The sequence below is a fragment of the Hyperoodon ampullatus genome (assembly GCF_949752795.1).
Source record: "Hyperoodon ampullatus genome assembly, chromosome: 12".
NCBI classification, from domain to species: domain Eukaryota; kingdom Metazoa; phylum Chordata; class Mammalia; order Artiodactyla; family Ziphiidae; genus Hyperoodon; species Hyperoodon ampullatus.
The window spans coordinates 74,272,566-74,295,121 of record NC_136925.1 but is presented as its reverse complement, the minus strand read 5'-3'; the positions used below and the strand labels follow the sequence as shown (position 1 = coordinate 74,295,121).

Below are 22,556 nucleotides of genomic sequence, written 5' to 3'. Positions count from 1 at the left end.
AACAGAACACACAATTGACTCTTTTCACCCCGACTTGGATTAAGAGGGTGTGGAGTGCCCAACTGTCAGAGAGGGAGTGTCAGTGTTTACACAGAGCCCTTCCCTGCTTGCACAAATACCGAAGGGGTCTGAGGGGACAAAGGACAGGCCTGGAGACTGCAGCAATCTCCTGAGGAATCAGGACCTGCCGGGTCTGGCCTGGGTATGGCCAGGAGCTGGCAGAGCTGGAGGGCCACTGAGTCAGGCCGTCTTCCCATGGGGAGAATGCAGGCGGGCTGCCCACGTCTGGGGCTTCCTGCCCATGGCCTGGCTACAACTCTGAGGAATACAGATCTAGAACTATTTCTAATGACCCAATTGGAATCGGTGTTTTTCTTTCCCTTCACACATACAAAAATCCCCTTTCTGATTAAAAATGCAATAAAATTATAAAAACACACACAATAAAATAAACAACGAAAGTAAACACAAAGAAAGACCCCCAAAATAAATACAATAAAAATATAAAGATGACTGTGTGATTGTGATCAAACAAACGTGGCATTTATAGAGAAGACACAGCCGTGTTAAGTGTCAGTGTTAATCTCAATACAGCAGCTTAAATGTGTTAATGCTACAGAAACACCCTCCTCAACTCAAAACACATCTTTTGGGAAAAAGAAATCAATTTATGCCAAAAATTATAAGCGGTCCAAGCAGCAAATGGGAGTTTTTCTGAGCCCTGTGTCTCTGGAGCTGTGGGCAGCATGAAGTGGGAGGGAAAAAAAAAGAACATTTCTTCCTTCATGTCTGAAGAAAGAAAGCATCCAGAAGCATGCATTTTATTTTCTTTACCTCTCCACCTGCTCCGTAAAAGCCGCCCTTAGGTCCTCAAAGGCTCCCTGCCTCAAAACTGCCTTCCTTTCCACTTCGTCATCCCCTCCCTTAGTACAGAGGGGCTCGGTGGGTATTAGGAGTAAAGCTGAACTAATTTAACATTAACGAATATTAATTAATTAACACTGAATTAATTCAAATGAAAATGTGTCAGGAAAATAGGTCTGTTTTTACAATCGTCTGTGGCCCTCTAGGGAGTATGAATTCTGAGGTCTTGCTGAGATGAGTGATGGCTCTGAGCAAATGCAAAGGTAGAGAAAGCTGGGAAACTCTCTACCAGGGCAGAAGAGGAGAGAATGGGAAAGAGGGCAGGTGGGAGGCGCTAACAGGCAGGAGTGCGGAGGCTGTGAAGAGGGACCCTGAGCACAGAGTAGAGATGACCTTTGAACCCCCCCATCTTTTTTTTTTTTTTTTTTTTTGCGGTACGCGGGCTTCTCACTGTTGTGGCCTCTCCCGTTGCGGAGCACAGGCTCCACATGCGCAGGCTCAGCGGCCATGGCTCACGGGCCCAGCCGCTCCGCGGCATGTGGGATCTTCCCAGACCGGGGCACGAACCCGTGACCCCTGCATCGGCAGGCGGACTCTCAACCACTGCGCCACCAGGGAAGCGCCCCCTCCTCCATCTTTAACAAATATGGATTTCTCAATAGGTAGAATTTTGAGAAAAGTCATCACTTGAGTCAAAAGGTCTAGGCTCTGTCCCCAGAGCAAGTCTAAACTGTTTTTTACTGTCCACAGTTTCTTCTACGGTTTGTCTTTTTTTTTTTTTTTTTTTCCCTTTGGCCTCATCCCATGGCTTGTGGGATCTTAGTTCCCCGACCAGGGATCGAACCCTCACCCTTGGCAGTGAAAGGGCCAAGTCCTAACCACTGGACTGCCGGGGAAGTTCCTTCTTCCCTTGTTTTTCACAAACTACTCTCCCTCTGCTTCTACTTCCCTCGCCCCCGAGTAAGTAAAAAGCCTGAGGTAACCAGTGAGAGATCTCCAGCAATGGCTGGGCAGGGGCTGTCCCACCCTTTGGATTGCAATTGTCCTTAGTAACCTGGAGACCACCTGTATTCAGTTACATAAATGCACTTGGCCCACACTTAGAGGAAAATTACCCCTGCTTTTCAAAATACATTTCGTCAGGTCAGAAACTTCCCAGATAAGCACTCTGTTACTCCCCCGATGCTCTGTACTGTGACAGTTGACACTCTCCTACTCAACGCTCTTTTCCTTAGCATCTCACAAGAACCAACTGTTAAGCTTCAGGAATTTTGTGAGCCACTTGTTAAAGTCATCATTAAAATGTAAATAATATAATCTTAACATTAAATAAACTGCATTAGAAACAAAGGTAGAAATGCTCAAAACTCCTCACTTATTATTTTACTATATTTTACTGTTACCTATGTTCTTGAGGTTATTGATGTCTATTTTATCTATATGGTAGAAATATCATAATAATGGCTAATAATTACATATTTCTCCCCAACTCTGGTAGCTTGAAAGTAGACACAGTGCGAATATTTACACCATGGAAGTTGGCAAACACTGCAAACCTGGCTTTGATTTGTTCTCTTCATGTCTAAGAAAGTGCTGGAGAAAACGTTAATAATACAGATTAAAACATAAAAGGGTGTTATGTCTGGAGCTGCTACACTGTACACGTAGGACCAAAAAATGAGGAAACAGTCATCCAGCATTCAATTCAGCAGAGGGGTCTCATGTCACTGATGAAAGTGTGAAGCTCTGACATACATCTTCATTGTTTCACTTTTGTCATATTAATGTCAAAGAAAATATCTAACAAACATTAATGTTGAGACTAAATTCACTTATTATAGGTTGGTTATGAATATAAGAAGCTCAGCAAACATCAACAAAAGCATTCTATGAGAATCAATTTTTATTATTTGCACCTTACGTGCTATTCATCCTTTATATTACTACAATTTGTCATAAACTTATGTGTACATATGTATATGTGTGTCTCCTGTGTGTACACACACACACACACACACACACAGAGCTACCTACCCCCATAGGTTGTTAAACATTTACCAGCACATACCATATTCGCTCTCTATCGCCCCTTAAGACCTGTTCCCACACCCCAGGCCCTCCTCAAGACAATGCTTGCTGATATGCCCATCAATAAGCTGCAATCATTTGTCTGTCGAACGTCCTCAGAGAATAGAAGGAAATCCTTTGCATTTATAAACCCTGGTGAACGCTCTGCAGCTTGGCCTCACAAGGGCACTCACACCAGTTGGCAGCTTTATCCTCCACTCGCCATCAGCATCACTGTTCTTAATTTTCTTGGGCATCTCAAGTTAGACCTAAACCTTACTGAGTTCTACGGGAAACGCTGCCAAGGAGACTTAGAGTTCTGTACTACCAAGGCTTCACGTTAACCAACAGCCTTCTCCTGAAAGTCCCCAGCCATTTGAGTAGTTAAAACACATTTAAAGCACAAGTTTATTTTGTCACACTAGTAATTAACTGGTTAATTACTTCTCATCGATTTACTTTTAAATTTCACTAGGACATCAAGTCTGATTTTGGAATTCCAATAGAAGACAATGCTGTTGACTCAACTGGAGAATAAAAGCGCTGTCTTAGCAAAAACTTTTGAAAAAGGAAGTCTCTTAATTCTTCTCTGGGCCACCGTGAAAACAAGTGTGATTAAAGTGATTGTAGTTCTTCAAATTCAGTGAAGCATAATGGCTTCTATAATCTTCACCAGAGGCCTAGCACCAAATGAGTGTTTTTTTGACTTAACAAACCCTCCAACTCAGGATACCCTGTTAGAAAGGATTTCCTGTAATTCTCTGGGAACATGCAATAGAGGAAAATTCACAGAATCTAAATTTCTGAAAAATATACAATTTAACTCAACTACACTTCTTCAAATTCTTAATCTTGGTAAAAAACTTTGTTATCCAAGTTCTTGATTTTCTTTCTAATCCTCTCACTAATGTTTAAATCATTCTTTCCTCAACATAGGTCTTAATTCTAGAACTTCACATTTATCAATGTTTTTTCTATCACAGTAGATTGAGAATACTGCCATCTCACTCAGTTCTTTGATTAATTAATTCAGTCCAAATGTGGAGCCCTTCAAGCAAGAGTCTGACTAGTACAACTCTTCGACAGAAAAGCAAGTTCTTACAAGACATTAAACTGAAGGAGGCAAGTAGACCTTATCAGTTTTCAGCTGTTTCCTAATGTCACCATGAATGACTGACATCCTATGATGATTAGCATCTTTAGAAGTTTCCTCTCTAGAAGAGACTGCTTCTGACCTTCTGTTAGCAAACAGCCCTTGCCAGGATGAAATGTTTGTTGGAAATGCCCAGTTGTTCATCAAACACTCGCATGTAATATTTATTTGTAATTAAGTGGGGCAGCCCGCCAGATGTTAAACATTTTTTTTTTCCCTTTAGAGAAGACACCCGAAGAGTCAATCAAATACTTTAGTAGCTACCACGAGCCACAGCTTTTCAAGGCCCTCAAGCAGTACAGTTCTGAGACTCTGGCTGCTGGTGCTCCTTCCCTCTGGAACAGCACACCCTGCAATGTCATCTTCCTTTCCTCTTATCAAGAGAGTTGTATCCCAACCTGCCACTCTTTTTTTTCAACAATAACGCAACCCTTAATTTTAACTAGGTACAGTTGTTCCTCAGTATTATCCGGAGGTTGGTTCCAGGAGGCCCCCGTAGATGCCCAAATCCCAGGATGCTCAAGTTCCTTGTATAAAATGGTGCAGTACATTAAATATAATCAGCCCTCCACATCCACGTGTTTTGAATTCACACGTTTCGCGTCCGCGGATTCAGCCAACCAACCTTGATCCTCGGTTGGCTGAATCTGCAGATGTGATACCTGGGGACACGGAGGGCCGACCACATATAGCCACCCATAATGAAGATGACATCTCTCAGGGCAACAAGACAGAGGGAGTTTGGGTCCCTATGAGCAGAGAGCTCCCTACTCGTCCTGGACCTACTCAGACCTGTAAGTCCTGTGTCCCCCATCCCTCACCCTAGCAGCCGAGCCCAATCCTAACTCATACCCCAAGTGTGCCATGAGCATGAGATCTGAAGCCAGTCTGTTGGGCACAGATCCGAGGCTGCCATTGATTAGCTGAGTGTCTTTGGACAAGTCATCTAACTGTTTTTACACCTCAGTTTCCTCATCTATGAAATGGGAATGATTGTACATATTCACAGTGCTTGTGCACATGAAATTAGTAAATACATGCAAAGCCTCTGGAACATTGCCTGAGCTAGTCAGTACTTCCTTGGTACAACAGGGAACTACACGACAGGAGGCAAATGGGAACCAGAGGTAAAGCTTCAGGACCACCACCCTAGCCCTCACACTGCCTTTCATTCTCCCCGTACCTGCTGCCCAGATGCCCTGCCCCTTCTAGTCTCCTTGGTCCTTATTTAGAATTTCCCCTCTATTCCTTAGAGCAGACTTCCCTCACTGCAATCCCCCTTCAGTCTGTTTCTCCTCACAAAAAATTCTAGCCCCTGTGAATTTACCACTGTATTATTTTTCCTGTTGTGAGAATTTAAGTATATGCATATTTCCAGATTTCTGTTGGGGAGATTTAGAAAGAAGAGGGGCTGTGATGGAGGAGGAAGGGAAATAAAGCAGACGGCAGCTTGCAGAGGGGTGAAGGAGGCCAAGTCAGAGCAAAGAGAACTCTGCGTGGACTTGGGGGTTCGCTGGAGGGGAGGGGACCCAGACGTGTCATGCAGAAAAGGGCTCAAGGGTGTATGTTCGGGTACAAAACTATCAGAGTTAGAGCTAATGTTTTGAAACCCTCTGTGCTATGGAAAGGGACTGAGCTTTGCTGAGGTTATAGGTTATCCAAAGCTTTATTCACCTCAAATTCCAGGCTAATCTGTCTCAGAACAAGGTGTGGCCTTGGAAATGGAGGGCAACTCCTTCAAATCATGAAACTGAGAAGGCCCTTCCATGTGTCCGACCAGTGATGGAGAGGAAGACTAACCTTGCATCTAAACCTAGTATGAGAAGTGATGTGTTACTGACAAGACTGGTTATGACCTCAGAACTTATTAGGGACCCTGATGTGCCTGACAGTAATCTTACCTAGATAGGCATCTAAAGTGTGACCCAGTCATTCATTCAGGGGTTGGTAGAAACAGAACTCTAATTTTGGAGAGGTCATACAACCATCTACAGTGACAGCAGAGCACAAAACCTGAGTTTTATGGAACTATTTTTGTCTAGTGTTTACTCAAAAGACAAGATAGAACTATGAGGATTTTTTTTTTTTTTTTTTTTTTTTTTTTTGCGGTACACGGGCCTCTCACTGTTGTGGCCTCTCCCGCTGCAGAGCACAGGCTCCGGAGACGCAGGCTCAGCGGCCATGGCTCACGGGCCTAGCCGCTCCGCGGCATGTGGGATCTTCCCAGACCAGGGCACGAACCCGTGTCTCCTGCATCAGCAGGCGGACTCTCAACCACTGTGCCAACCAGGGAAACCCCCAAGGATTTTTTTAAGTGTCATTAGAAGTTAAAGCTCTTCAAATTGATGCTCAAAAGGGCAGCAGTACTTCCCAGAAGTAAAACCAAAACACTGCTTTGCCATTGCACAGTAGACCACAGCGAAAGCAAGAAAAACTGAAGAGCCAATCTGGACAGAGAGAGTGAGAGAGTGTGGACGGAGGGCCAGGGAGGCCTGGGAAGGCAGCACTGTGGAGAGCCATCTTCTGCTTGGTAGCCTCTTGCCTCCAAGCAGCCTCTGGGGGCCTTTCCCCCCTGGCTTGGGAACTCTCACCTTGGAAATTGCCAATGACAGTGGCTTGCAACAAGAGAGAGAGCACAACTGTCCATTAAACAGCTGCTAAAGGCCAAGCACTGTTAAACAGTTTATCCACTACATGTTCATAACTACCCTCTACAGTAGTTACAATTCTCCTCCATTTTATGAAAGAAGAAATAGCTTATAAGTAGTACAGCTCATATTCAAAGGGCAGTCCATTCAACTCTAAAAATATGTACCATGCTAACTTCATTTCCTGTTCAAGAAGGGAGGAGGAGTGGAATTTCAGACTCCTCCGAGGCCAGAGAGGCAGGTTCAAAGACAACCTATCCTGGGCTTCCCTGGTGGCGCAGTGGTTGGGGGTCCGCCCGCCTGTGCGGGGGACGCGGGTTCGTGTCCCGGTCCGGGAAGATCCCACATGCCGTGGAGCGGCTGGGCCCATGAGCCATGGCCGCTGACCCTGCACGTCCGGAGCCTGTGCTCCGCAGCGGGAGAGGCCACAACAGTGAGAGGCCCGCGTACCGCAAAAAAAAAAAAAAAAAGACAACCTATTCCAAGTTAGAACTCCAAAGGTATCTGCTCATTAAAAGACATTGACATTTTGAGTCAAGCGGGCTTTCTTTTATTATCCCAAGATCACAACCACCATTTATCATATTTTTATGGAATTGTCTTCCAAAAATGAAATTTCAGAACACAACTTAGCTACGCATTCATTTAAATATTACAGTGTGTCTTATGTACTTGGGATGTGGCAGTGAACAGAACAGGCCAAAAAACTCGAGCTGTGATGGAAATTTGACTATGGACAGAGAAAGAGTTGACATTAGGGAACTACTATTATTTTTATTAGGTGTATTAATTGTGTGGTGGTGATATGGAAAAGTGTGTTCTTATCTGTTGGAAATGCATCTTGAAATATTTATGGGTACAGTAACATGATATCTGGGATTTGCTTTTACTACTTCGAAGTTGGGGAAGGGGGTTCATGGGGGAACAGATGAAACAAGATTGGCAAAATGTTTATAATTCTTGAATCTGGAAGATGGGTACATGGGGGTTCATTATGCTATTTTCTCTACTTGTGTTTAGTTGGAAATTTCCTTAATTCGAAGATGCATTCCTCCCTCCATGGAGCTTTAAAGATAAACAGTAATTCCTGGTGTATCTATCAGGCAGATATGTGTGCTAATCAGGAAAATAAAGCAGGAAGGGAGTGGGAAATGCTGAGAGGAGGGTGGATAAATATAGTATTTCTACACGCAAGCAGTATTCATTTATTTTATACACGTAAGTTAATAAGACCTGGATGAGTTGATAACTGCATCAAGATAAGGCCTTAAGGGGTTTCCCTGGTGGCTCAGTGGTTGAGAATCTGCCTGCTAATGCAGGGGGCACGGGTTCGAGCCCTGGTCTGGGAGGATCCCACATGCCGCGGAGCAACTGGGCCCGTGAGCCACAACTACTGAGCCTGCGCGTCTGGAGCCTGTGCTCCGCAACAAGAGAGGCCGCGATAGTGAGAGGCCCCCGCACCGCGATGAAGAGTGGCCCCCGCTTGCCACAGCTAGGGAAAGCCCTCGCACAGAAACGAAGACCCAACACAGCAAAAATAAATAAGTAAGTTAATAAACTCCTACCCCCAACATCTTCTTTAAAAAAAAAAAAAAAGATAAAGCCTTAATACACAGGAAGTTGAATAAAATGGTAATTAAAAGACAGGCGGTTTTCTGAGAAAGAAGAGAAATTTGAGTTTTCTTAAAGAGGCCCATTTAAAAGAAATGTTCAGGAAATCGATGGCGAACATTTGCCTGACTTTTTCTCTCTGTTGGAGCTAGGTTTTGCAAACATATTAAAGAATGATTGGCTTTGATCTTCATCATAACCCCAGAAGCTGGTGCTGTTTCCCTCATCTGTAAGTCGCTGCCCCTTAGCTTAGGGGGGCTAAAAGTCTGTGCAAGGTCATGAAAACTCTAAGTGACACAACCCAGTTTGAATCCAGGTAGCCCAGCGCCAGAGTCTGAACGCTTAACTGTCATACCACACCACCTATTGCGATGGATAAGTAGCATCTGGACAAAGGAACGGTAAAAGATTAGACCTAAATATCAAGCATTGTCCTGATATTTTCTGAGTGGTGCCGTGGGTACTGTGGAGGAATAAGGCAGATAGGGGAGAACAGCCAAGAGTAAGGTTTTCGGGGCTGGATGGTGCTAGAGAGCAGACACTGCAGGCAAGAGGCCCAGGCGGACCTCCAAAGGAAGCTTCTTCCGAAGCCCAGGAGGATGAGGGCAGGGATGGAGGGTGGAGGAAGGTGGAGTCATAAGGCAGGTTCTCCACCACTTCTACTCCAACACACCCACCCATCCCCGCCCACAACACCTTAGGCGCTGATCTCGTTCTAGAACATGGTGCAACAGTATCAGACTGCAACCAGAATTTACCTGACTTAGAGGCAAGAGGTGGCAATTGCCGAGGTGATATTGATTTATTCGAAAAGTGAAGCTTCTCTCTGTGCTGAGCACTGTTCTAAATCATTGGAAATACAGTGTGAACAGCACAGGACCTCTCTCCTCATGGAAGAACAGACAAGAAACAACTATATCCTTTGTTAAGTGTTCTTAAATGCTATGCATACAAATGAAGTAGGGTAAGAAGGCTACAGCGGCCTCCAAGGTACGGAGGTTGCCATTTTCTAGAGCACCATCAGGAAGGCTTCTTTGATAAGGGGACACTTGAGCAGGGGACTGAAAGGAGTGAGACAGTAAAGCTTTGATATCCAGGGAAGAATGTTCCAGGCAGAGGTCATGAAAACACTCTGAGGCCGGGGCTTGTCTGGCATATTTGGGACCAGCAGAGGGGCCGGCGAGCCGGGGGAGGGTGGGCACGTGGGGAAGGGCAGGTGGCAGATCAGAGTGAGAGCGCGGGGCAGGGGTCCCACTGCGGGGGCTCGGAGGCCGTTCTGTGGATTGGCTTCTGACTCTGAGTGAAATGGGAAACCATTCGAGGAGTCTGAATTAGGATCGCTTTGGCTGAGGGGGCGTGGGGCTGAGCCAGGAGACCAGTTAGGAACCTACTGCACAATCCAGGCAGAGAAGGCAGCTGGACCAGACCAAGGGGCAGCAGTGAAGACTGAGAAGTCATAGGATTCTGGATATTTTGGAGGAAGAGCCCAGTTTGCCTATGGATTTGACCTGAGATATTAGAGGGAAAACATGACCAGAGAAACACCAAAGGCTCTCTACCTGGGACTTGTATCTCCACCTGAAGTTCTACTGTCAACCTTTCTGTTGGGTTAAGCCATTAGAAGAGGTCTCTATGACAACACGTTCACTGGTCAGATTTGTATTCTAGATACATCAATCCATGCTGGCTCACCAACTATGCTAGTGGGCTAGGCAAGCGAGGAGCATCTGAACGGATGGGAAGGGGACACGAATAAGTGAATATGGACGGAGGACTGTTTAGGAAGTCATTGCTGACTGATTCGACAAGGCAGAAAAGGAAAAAAAAAAAATGGCTTGTCCTGACCAATGAATTGTGGTGCTATTAACTAAGAATTGGAAAAGGAGGGAAAAGAAACAACCCCAGGAAGTTAGAGGTGGGTCTGGAAATGGAGATTGTGAGCCCAGTTCTGGGTGGGTGACTTTAAATCAATTGTGCAAAAGCCAATAGATAAATCTCAGAAGGCATATGAATAAGAGTGGGAGGCTCAGGCGGGCTGCTGCACAGTGTTTCTCTTGATTTATTTTGAAACACAACAGGCCCTCACTATTTGAGCCAGAAAACTTAAATCAGAATATTTTGAGAGCTATTTCATTTGATTATTTTCTAGTAGGCAGAGTCACTAACTGGCTGACATTCCAGTTCCGAGTCAACCTGCTGCCTCTGCCAGCATCCTCTCTGTACCGCTGCTGCTCCCAGCTGAAAGATTATTAATCAGATTCTGTCGCGCCCCTGCCTCAAACCCTCCAGTGGCTTTGCACGGCGCTTCTTTTTTTTTTTTTTTTAACTTTATATTTTATATTGGAGTATAGTTGATTAACAATGTTGTGTTAGTTTCAGGTGAACAGCAAAGTGAGTCAGTTACACAGATACCTGTATCTATTCTTTTTCAAATTCTTTTCCCAATTAAGTTGCTGCAGAATACTGAGCGGAGTTCCCTGTGCTATGCAGTAGGTCCTTGCTGGTTATCCGTTTTATTTTATTTATTTTTTTATTTTTATTTTTTTTTTTTTTTGCGGTACGCGGGCCTCTCACTGTCGTGGCCTCTCCCGTTGCGGAGCACAGGCTCCGGACGCGCAGGCTCAGCGGCCATGGCTCACGGGCCCAGCCGCTCCGCGGCATGTGGGATCTTCCCGGACCGGGGCACGAACCCGTGTCCCCTGCATCGGCAGGCGGACGCCCAACCACTGCGCCACCAGGGAAGCCCTGGTTATCCGTTTTAAATACAGCAGGCTGTGCTTGTCAATCCCAAACTCCCTAACTATCCCTCCCCCCGCCCCACCCTGGTAACCATAAATTCATTCTCTAAGTCTTGTGAGTCTGTTCCTGCTCTGTAAAGAAGTTCATGTGTATCACTGCTTCTAGATTCCTCGTGTAAGCGATACCATCCGGGTATCATACGCTATTTCTCTTTTAAGCCACGGTAAAGACCTTCAATATTACAAAGACCTACGAGACTCAGGCCCCACCTCCCTCTCCACCTTTGCCTCACGCTTTCTTCTGCCTCCCTTGTTCACTCACAGCCTGCTTTTCTTTCCCTAGAACTCATGGATCTTATGTCTCTCTTAGGGCCTCCACACGTATTTTTCTTCTCTCTGCCGAGAATGTTCTTCCCTCGTGTCTTCTTAAGGTCACTTCTTATTATACACATCTTGGCTCGAGGTAACCAGCTCAGACAGGCCTTTCTGACCACCCAGGCAAATAGCATGCCACTCCCCGGCCCCAACCCATTTCCCTCTTTTCTTTTCTTTAAAGCACTCATCGCATGGCTTTTCCCCCTTCACCCCAGATTTGGTCTGTTTTGTTCATCACTGTATCCCCAGAATTCAGGAAATTATCTTTGTTGAATACACGAATTCTAATCTGAATTCCCGAGTGTAATGTATAGTCTGTCTCTACTACAGTAAAAACCAATGGAACAAAGTGTTTCTCTTCCCTCTCTCTTACGTTTGCCTCAGGAGAAAGGCTGTTCTTCCACCACTGAGATGTTTTTTCTCAGTTATTTTCATGTTGGTTTATTGTTCCAGACGTCTAGTAGCAGGGAATAAACCTTAAGTGTGACACCCAGTAAACATAGTAAAAGAGCCACTATTTACCAAGGGCTAATTATGTACTGGGTGCTATATATACATTGTGCATTTAAGCCTCACAATATCTTTATTATATAGTCTTACCCCCAGGTTAGCAGGCATTTTCAAATAATGTCCAAATGACATATATAGGCTGCCTAATTCCAGACTATTCCAACATTTCAACTCTGAATATTCAGACCTTAGAAAAACAAACTTATCTCTCCCATGCACACCATTTTTCCCATAATTAATGTCACAGAAACAGTGCTTGAACTAGCATTACAATAAGTAAGCAAAGAAAGCAAGAAAGTATTAGATTTGATTGCTATATCTATTATGCATACTGAAGTATCAAGTAAGAATTTTCTCTTTTAAGAGCACGGTAGTTCATTTCCAAACATTTGCAAAGTATGTTTTCTGCTCATATTAGTAATCCGAAGCCAAGGGTTTTTTTTAGCATAGTTATTGCTAGCTATTATGCCTTTAGCTAATACAGCAAGGTGCTTTCTTCTTCACTAATATAAGAAGGTAAAAACAAACACCTGTTAACTTCCTATTTGGAAATTTCTTAAACTATAGGATTAGATTAGATAGTACTGCATCTTGATGTGGCAGATCATAAAGTGAAACAAATCTCTTTTTGCTCTTTAGGGGGATTCTGGATTTTGAAAGGCGTGGCTATTACAGTGCTCATCGCAACTCGATTTTTAGAACTTCATGGTATTTGCTTTCCTATCAGGATAAGTTCTAAAGGGAAAGAAAGAAGAAAGAAAGAGCGCTTCTCAATAATGACACTTCTGGGAAATCCTCTGGATTCCGACTTGCTCGAGGTAATGCTTCCTTGTGATTGGTATACCCATGGGCCACAGGGGTCCACATGCCTCAAAAACATTACTTTCACGTTGCTTTCCTTGCCATTTTAGTGTCAAGATCAAATATCATTAAGTATTGTGATTAAATGGCAATTCCTTAGAGTTTAATCTAAACAACTGTTAAAGGAGAGAGTGGAAAAGAAGCATTCATCTCACATAGACACTGAAGAAAAGTGGAAAAAAGCCAAGACCACCAAGATTTTGCTCCATAACTATATTCCATAAGCTTACAAATATTTCCCAAAGCACTTTTCCTAAACACAGCCAAGCCTCCTCAGCCCATCTGGGCGCCCATTCCCTGTCTGTTCCCTGCCCACCTCATCACCCTTCTAGCCTCACCCTCATTAGTCCTTAGCAAGTAATTCTCTCAAAACTCTGACCTAAGGTGTGAAGGGCACGAGGTAAAGGAAGGGTTTTCTTTTTTTGTTTCTTTTAAATTTTTATTTTATATTGGAGTATAGTTTGATTTACAATGTTGTGTTAGTTTCAGGTATACAGCAAAATGATTCAGTTATCCATATACATGTATCTATTCTTTTACAAATTCTTTTCCCATTTAGGTTATCACAGAATATTGAGTAGAGTTCCCTGTGCTATACAGTAGGTCCTAGTGGTTATGTATTTTAAATATAATAGTGTGTACATGGCACTCCCAAACCCCCAAAGCGTTTTTTCTTTAAAAAAATCACTTTTAAAGTCTACGTCCCCTCTAATAGGCTTCTCCTCTGCATACCCCACTCGGTAATCCGATATTCCTGATTTTGACTCTTATGCTTCATAATTCATATGTTTAGTTGATTCAGATTTTAAAAGTGTGAGAAAACTGAATACTTAAACGGTAAGCTGTTTCAGACCAGCTACCGTCTCCTCCTTTGAAGCAGCTGTGATATTTAAGCACAACATAGATGCTTAAACTAATAACAGGTTTACATGGTTAAGGGAATAAACACAGGATCGTAGATTTATGCCCCAGATTACAGCTTTTTCCTCTCTCCCAGCACATCAGAGAAGCACAGATGTTAGTGCTTGAGGACTGCCTGTAATCATACGACCATGGGAAGCTGAACTCTGCGATGGTCTCCACTCCTTCCTTGTGGCCTTGCATCTTCACACACCCTTTCCACCCCGACCAGCATTCCAGCCACAGGTCGGAGACAGCCTTAAATCATCTTGAGGCTGGACCGTGGTTAATATGCATCCCTGGAATGCCTACAAATGGCCTTTCCGTTGCATCTACTTGTTTCCAAAGACTCATATTTCAGCTAGAGTTGGCAAGGGTTCTAAAGACCCCCTATAGCATGAGGGCTTCAGTCACAGGAGAAGGTGGAGGAAGGATGTGCCTGGAAGGGAGCAAGGTCTGCATTCGCTTCCTCCGTGGCCTAGTGCTGACAGACCCTTCCCAGCCAGGCAGGGTGCAGGCAGGGTGCAGGCAGGAAACTTTGCTGGGAGAGGGTGGGAGTTGCTGAAAGGGTCCCCAAAGAACAGACTCCAGGCGGGCAGAAGGAAAGGCACGCTCACCATGTGTGGAGCACAGGCGTGCTGACGTGTGCGCGGGACTCGAGTGACATGTTGAAATTAAAATCAAAACAGCATGAAAGCACACTTTATTACAGCTAGAAATACCCAAGTATTGTCAAAGCTCCCATTGAGTCATCCACCCAGAAGCTGAGATCTTGGACAGAAGGGAGAGCTGGAGCAGGCTCCCAACTGGGTTCAGAAAAGGATCTTGACGAGGGAGAGAGTTTAGAGGGTGGTCAGAAAGCAAAGACTTAAGCAGTGTTTTACTCTCTAAGCAAGGAGGAGGGTGGGGAGAGAGAGGAGAACACTGCTTGGACTGTGAAAACCCAGAGACTTGCCAGAGGAGGGAAGCGGGGTGGCTCTAAAGGGAGCCCCCTCCATTTCATTATCACAGAGGACCTGCTTGGTTAGAGGAATGATCAGCCCCTTGGGATACAGAGGAGAGGAGGAGAATTTATGTTACATTAAATCTGGGAAACAGAAGGAAGTAAGCTCCAGCTAATGCCTTCATTGCCCTGAGGAAGGCCTTTCTGTGCATTAAAGATTCACACATCTCTATGGACAGCTGCCAGAAGGAATTATCGGCTGCAAGAGCTGCTGAACTTCACTCCTACCCAAGTTCAACTTCACTCCTACCCAAGTTATGTTCAGGCCAATTTCACTTCAACAGGAGTCACCAAGACACTTTGCCCATTGAGATGACCAAAGCAAATGTTTTAAACTATTTTTAAAGCACATTGGATCACAAATGTCTCACAATACTTTAATTTACTATATTACACCCTTTGCTAGTTCCAAGTCAAACTTTCAGACCTGAGAAACAGAAGAGACAAACTCAGTTACAATGTAAACCATCGGAGCTGAACCTTGTATGCAACCATGGTGTAACACTACCTTATTCAATGGATATTTATTGAGCACTAATACTAATGCATTTCATTGCTGCTAAGATGCACATTTTTCACAGCTTAGGGATGCATCTTACAGGAGACCGTGTCAATTTTATTGACAGCATTTCTTCTCTCTTAATGGTACATTTAAAAAGGGTGTGTTTCAAAAGCATCTTAGATTTGATGAAACAGGGACTCATCAATCTCATTAAAGTTGCAGTTCAAACCTTGCCTTCTCTGACAGGCTTCCTGGAGCACCCGTCTACAGTGGCCCATCCCTTACCCTGATTCTCTCCACTTACTGATCATATCACTATGGAGACCGTGACTCTTGTATTCACTGCTATTCCTAGAGCAGCATCAGGCATCATTTCAGGGATAGTAGGTTCTCAATAGATGACCCTGGAATGAACAGAAGTTGCCATTTATTGAGCAATCACTACATGTCAGACCCTGAACTAAATGCTTGTCAGAGAAAAATAATCTCATTTATTCCTACCAATTGAGAGGTCATTCTCATTATTGACTTTAAAGATGGGGCATCAGGTAAAGTGGAGAAGCCAGGACTAGAGGTCAGCTCAGCCTGACTTCAAATCCAGACACATCGGTGCCATGCTATACTGTGCATCACATACAAAGCCTGGAAATGGGTCTGATTCTGCGAGCGGTCCAAAGAGGTGAGGCAGGACCTCTGAAGCTACAGAGAAGAATAAGACTGTTCCCCCAAACTTGAAAGGTAATATTTGTCCACTGGGGATCCCCACATTTCTCTGTCCTTCTATATGCTTCACGTGTAAGGTCCTGTGTTAATATGGAGGTGCAGGGGCCCATGTTTCTTCCCAATAAGATCAGGAGAGGCTCCACGAAAGAGATGTATATTTAAACTTTGTATGGATGGACCCCACCACTGGTGAGAGAGAGCACAGCCCATGTAGGGCTCTGTGAGTTATCCTGAGTGAGAGAGACATAGAGTATACCTGGGAAGGTGCTAGGAGAAAAGTGAGCATGAAGGTCCTGGGTGCCATCCTGGGGGGTTTGAACTTCATTTCATATGATCAATGATCTTCGTCAATGACCCGTTTCAATGTGGACTGTATTCCATCCCAGCTGAGCTTCTCTCCCTGTCCTGCATCTCACTCAAGGATGAATGTTGAAATTTGGTGCTGTCAGTCCTATGTCAACTGATCGCTATGTCTAACAGAGACCTCTAAGCCCAGTGTAGAGAAAATAAAGAAGAGTGACTGGAAAAAACAGTAACACAGGAGATTTGATTATAAGTCAGTCTATAGTGAGTCAGCTTAGATAGAGCCTATGAAATTTATCATTTGGGGGCTCCACAAAAATACTAAAGGATATCACAGACAGAATATTTCATTTAGGACACAGTTGGCAAACTACGGCTGCCATATTTTTTTCTTTTTTTGGTTTACTAACACTTGTTTAGATTTTCAGTTTTTTTTTTTTTTTTTTTTTTTTTTTTTTTTTTGCAGTACGCGGGCCTGTCACTGTTGTGGCCTCTCCCGTTGTGGGGCACAGGCTCCGGACGCGCAGGCCCAGCGGCCATGGCTCACGGGCCCAGCAGCTCCATGGCATGTGGGATCTTCCCGGACCGGGGCACGAACCCGTGTCCCCTGCATCGGCAGGCGGACTCTCAACCACTGAGCCACCAGGGAAGCCCCAGTTTTTACATTTTTAAAGGGTTTATATAAACAACCAATCCCCCCTTCTACAAATCAAAGATATACGACAGGCATGTACATGGCCCACAAAGCCTAAAATACTTAACCATCTGGCTCTTTACAGGAAAAGGTTCAGCACCCCCTGATCTAGAACTTCTCATCATCCTCCTCCATTTCTATTCAGAGTCAGGTCATTTAAGTCAGTGCTTAATGTGACTGGACACAGAGTGGACAATGCTAAGATCTATTTGATTTATTAGATTTATTGATTCCTTTTATGAAAATTCTAAAGTTTCAGCGATTATTACACTCACACACATTTCAACTTTGTCTTTGATCTTTTTAAAAGATGTCCTTCTCACACTTGAGGGCTTGCTAGCTTTTGGCCAAATGCTGCAATGGTTTCATCTTCCTAATGCTGGTGATAAGTGGCTTCTGTAGGCTCAGCAGCACCCTGGTCATTAAAGCTTTTACCCAAATAGCTTTCTTAATTAAAGACATCAGTTTAGTACATCAAGGGGGCGTAGCTGGACTCTTTTAAAAACTCAGCCTAACATTAACACTCTTGAAGTTGCCCTTCCGCCAGGATTATATGGGAAGGGGGAAAGAAGAGGAGGGTTAGGGATTTTTTGCATCCATGAATCCAGCCTACTTTTGCTTTCCATCAAACAGTAATTCCATATTTACCAAAAGGAGATGTTTAGGTTTAGAGATTTTTACATGGCTTGTAAAAATCAGGGAAACATTTCTGGGTAACTTTGTGTATACAGATTGGAAATATACTTAAACGTGACTCGAACATGACAACTACACTAGATCTACAGGCAACTTCTAATCACTGGGATGGCGGTCACCCAAGCATCCATGAAGTTGTGCTGCAGCAGCTGGATGACCTGTGGCCTAGTTACTTTAACAGCAAACCCAGGTCCCCTCACTAGGATGTCCAGCCTATATTTCTATCATCTCTGCTAAAGCATCTGTTGCTTTTCATCAGCATGAGCAATATGAAGCAGAGTATGAAGCCATCTCTTAATTACTTGAAAGCGGGCCCTGCAGTTAGTAAGTTTTCCTTGGCACAGATGCCCATGGCCCTGAATGCCCAACTGGTTTGGGGTCAGCTCTTCATTTTATAAAGCAAGATTGATGCAGGCTGTGATGAAACATTAATATTTGAGATGCCTGCCACACACAAGCACTAGGCTGCTTAGGGTCTTTGTCTAGAAAATGTTTCTATTCCCATCCCTGCTTGAATACATGAACATTTTGCTTTGGAAACTATGTTCTTTTTTACGTCAAAAGAGGCAAGGGATTTTTTTCTTAAAGAGTGAACCATTACATTTAATTTAAAATATGTCCCCATGCCACCACCATTTCTAGGTAGTGAAGTTCACGGGTAAGAGAAGTGATCCTGGGTTAAATCACAGCTTTGCCAGTTGAGAGCTGTCTAACTGCCAACAAAATCACTCACTCCTGGGACTTGGTTTATCAACAATAATCATCTTGGAAGCACACAGTGCACCCACCACTTACTACAGATTAATTTGTTAATAATCATCAATGCTCAGCACCGCTCAAGAGGGAAGGGTCACTACTTCCTAAATTTACAGAGGAAGGAATGAGCAAAGGTGAGATAATCCGGAGAGAATGATCAACTATGACTGCTACATTTTCTCCATTATAAAATAATCCATGGCTAAATAACTTCCTTAGAGGGGTCAAGGTCGCACTGCTGTTGAGCTGCAGAGGCAAACTCCATACACAGGTCAGCTAGTTCCAGAGCACTTGTTCTTAACCACTAGCGCTTGCACACATCTTTAAGATGTAGGGGCTTGGCTGGATCATCCAAGATCCATCTAGTTTTACTGTTCCATGGATATAATAATCTCGCATGCATGAGGATTCACAGATGGCAGCTGTTCGAAAGACCAACTACTCGCAAAGGGGGAGGGAAGAGAAATCTGTACAAAGTGGATTGCAGCCTTTAAAAATCAGAGCATAGATTCAGGAATTGCTTTATAGTTTACTAAGGGCTCAAAAGATTTAGTGCTACTCAAGCATTTCCTGTGTTTATGTGTCAGACTACAAACCATAAAATCACTTAAAAAGTCATAGCCTCAAAAAGGAGGAGAACAAAACAGTACTGGTTATTCTTTCTTTTGAAAACTTACTTCGCCACTTCCTAGCAATTTGTTAAAAAAAAAAAACATCATTTAATCTTTTTGAAGCACAGACTGAGTCTCCCAGGAAATATTTAAGCTTGTATTTGGTAACATCGTCCATGTTAAAGTCACTGAAGGAAGCTGGTGCCCATGGTGAGGATGGAGATGAGCAGGAAGAAAACCATCAAGGGAAGCAGGATTCAGGCATGGGTCTGACTGCCAGGTAACCGTTTCTCACTGCGCCTTGCCCTTCAGTGGAAGGCTTCAGGGAGAGCTATACCAGGGAAAAGGAAGGTCATGCATAAGGTCAGCTGTTGATGACCTTATGAGGATGATGCCAATGAGGAAGGAGAACTCTGGGGAAACGTTTCTTCGGGGGCGTTGGTGGCTTAGACACCAGGCTTCAAATAGGACCAAAAGCAAAGTGAGGAATTGGGAAGTCAGACTCAAAGATGAGAAAGGACCATAATATCAAACCATCACTTTTGTATCTAAATCTTAAATACAGGAGACCAAACAAGTACCACGGGGTGGGAGTGGTGCGGTCAGGAGTGAGCTTGAAGCTTTAGAAACTCTCTGGTTCCTCTAAATCACTTCACAAGGGAGAAGCCAAGGCCACCAGAGGTGGAGCAGCTTGCTCAGGTCTGACTTGGCAAAGATGAAATTAGAATGGAGTTTCTTATTCCCAGACACGATGAGCCTGGAAATGTTTTAATAGCGTTTAATCAAAATCCAAAGTCCATAAATTCTTTAAAAGTATACAGAAACTGGGCGGCCCGGAGAGGCTGATTTTAACACTTGATAACTGTGTTTATAGCATTACACGATCTCTCTAGGCCTGGAATTCTGTTCGAAGACGAATCTGACCCAGAGTCAACATGCTGGTCTCCTGGTTTAAATACGAAAACACAGGGAAGTTCTGTACCCAGTTGTCGGAAAACCCCCAAACCAACTCTCCCTCTGCGATCGACCTTGTCTTCCGCGATGCCTGCTGCAAACAGCCTTCCCCCGGACTCACCCTCTACAATTTCAAAACTATGTGCAGTAGCCTTGGCCACCTGAGGGTGGTACAAAGGGAGGGTTAAGGACCAGAACTTAATGAAATACCGGCTCTACAAACAAGACTCCACCAGAGCGTTTAAAAAGTCATCCACCTCATTGTTTCCCAGGAACGGAATGAAATGCCACAGCTTAACGACTTTTCCCGATTAGAATCTCCCTAGGCTTCTGATTTAAGAACCAAAGTCTCACCAGAGGACGCAAAGCGCGGGTGGGGGGTGGGGGGAGGGGGAGGTGCTGCGGGCATCACCGCAGACCCTGGCTGTCCTCACCGCAGACCCTGGCTGTCCTCACCGCAGACCCTGGCTGTCCTCCGAGGCCAGGAAGGTGGGCAGAGTCCCCGTGGACCAGGTGTTACATCGACCCCATGACGGACCGGCCACCGGCTTTCGACACCGCCCCCCCCGGGGGGACGTATTTGCAGAGCTGGGACACCAAGGCTAGATCTACAAAGGCAGGGATCCTGCCAGCCATACGCGCCACAGAGCCCCGGCCTCCGACTCCCACCGCGATTCACCGCTCCTGGGGGCCCAGGCGCCCGGGCCCGGTGGTGGGGAGCTGACCGAGGGCGGCGGGCGCTCGGGTCCCGTTTTCCGACTGTGCCGTTTGGGCTGTGAGGGTTGGGTTGGTAACGCTCCTGCGCGCACTAAGGAGCCCCTTCTCCGCCGCAGCACCCGGTGGAGGGACGGGAGCGCCAGGGACTCGGGGGCCGGCGCTCGGGGACGCGGAGCCCGGAGCCGGGCGGCGGCGGCGGCGGCGGCGGGTCGCCCCCTCCGGCCGGCGGCGGGCAGGGGCGGGCCCGGGTCCCGGCGGCGGCGCGCTCCCCCGACCCCGCCGGCCCCCACCCGCGAGGATGCGCGCGGGGGACAGGAACCCGGTACCGCGCTCCGCTCGCCTCCACCTGCGGATCTGGGGCGCCGGGCCGAGGGTGCCCCGGGCCCCTTCCCCTTCCCCGGGGCTCCCGGCCGAGCGGTCCCGTCCCTGGAAAAGGACCCGGTGTCCAGCGAAGCGGGCGCTTACCCGGGGAGAGGCGGCTCCCGGCGCGGGCCGCCCTCGCACGTCGGCCCGGGAAGGTGCGGCTGCGCTGCGCTGCGCCGGCTCCGGCGCCCGCCGAGCGCCCTGCACCGCCGCCCCGGCTCGGACTTCCTCTTCCTCGGCTCGGCCCCGCCGCTCGGCCGCGCTCCCCTCTCGGCGGCCGCGCCCCGACCCGCCCCTCCCGGCGCAGGGATGCGGGCCCCGCCGCCGCGAGCAGCGGATCTGCGGTGCCTCCTCCCCTCTGCCCGGGCGAGAACGGTGGGGAGGTGGAGGGGGAGAGAGAAGGAGAAAGAGATTAAGCACTTGGACTTGTCTCTGGAGCGTTGCCAAAGAGAGCAGTCAAATTACAGCCCCCGGGGGAAAAATTACAACAACAACAACAAAAAATCCCTGCTACTGTTTTCGTAGACACATGACTTTCCTTCATGTTCCGGGATCCTCAGGTTTAGCTTTCTCTTAGACGTGATAGTTTCCCATACGATTTTGTAAAAATAATACACCGAATGATTAATTCGACATTTTAGTAGTAACACAGAAGCTCTGGGGTAATAATATGTACCAAGAGGGAGGAAGCTCACTGTTTTTCAGGCGTCATTACCCTAATGACCTCAGTTAATGTACCAACTAACCTTTGCTTAGAGAAAGTAAAAGTGGAAAGGGAGGCAAAGAAGACTAATCTTTGAAATAGCCAGATAGGTGTTTAAAGGCACCGTCTGTGTGTGCAGTGAGATGATGACTTGAGTCCAAGGTGCCTAAGATGAACGTCAAAGGCATGCAAAGTGATTTCTCAGCACTTACCTCCCTTCAAAGGCAGCTGTATGTGTTTGCCTATTGACTCCATTAGGTTCTGTGGTTCTTAAGAATGCACTCTTTTTTTTTTTTTTATGTGTTAAGCCAAGTTTTAAATCAGTTAGTTATTTAGGTAATTTAATCTAATATAATTATTTATAAAACCAAAGCATTTATATGTTGTTCCATCAAGCAAGTACAGAATATATACAGGTTCAGTGGAAGAGGAGATTTCAGCTCGTATCTATTTTCCATGCTTCCTGTATTCATCTCCTAGAGCTGTTGTATCAAAGTACCGCAAACCGGGTAGCTTAAAACAATAGAAATATATTCCCTCACATTCTGGAGGCTGGAAGTCTGAAATCAAGGTGTCAGCGAGGCCCTAGGGGAGGATCCTTTCTTGACTCTTCCTAACATCTGGTGGTTTGCAGCAGTCCTTGACTTTACTTGGCTTGTAGATGCATCACTCCAGTCTCTGCCTCCATCTTCATGTGGCATTTTCCCTGTGTATCTCTGTCTTTACATGGTATTCTTCTCTCTGTCTCTCTCAGCCCAGGGTGACGGTGTTTTTGCTGGTATAAAATTCTCAAAAATATGTCAG

At 45.5% G+C, this 22,556-nt stretch overlaps 1 long non-coding RNA gene across 1 annotated transcript in view; it reads right to left on the bottom strand.

Moving 5' to 3' along the window:
- LOC307061616 overlaps positions 1 to 21,278 on the bottom strand; it is a 65,183-nt gene extending 43,905 nt beyond the window's left edge. The window contains exon 1 of the long non-coding RNA XR_013811191.1: positions 21,152 to 21,278. This is a non-coding gene — a long non-coding RNA (uncharacterized lncRNA). The remainder of the gene's footprint in view (positions 1 to 21,151) is intronic.
- Between the last annotated feature and the right edge of the window lie 1,278 nt (positions 21,279 to 22,556).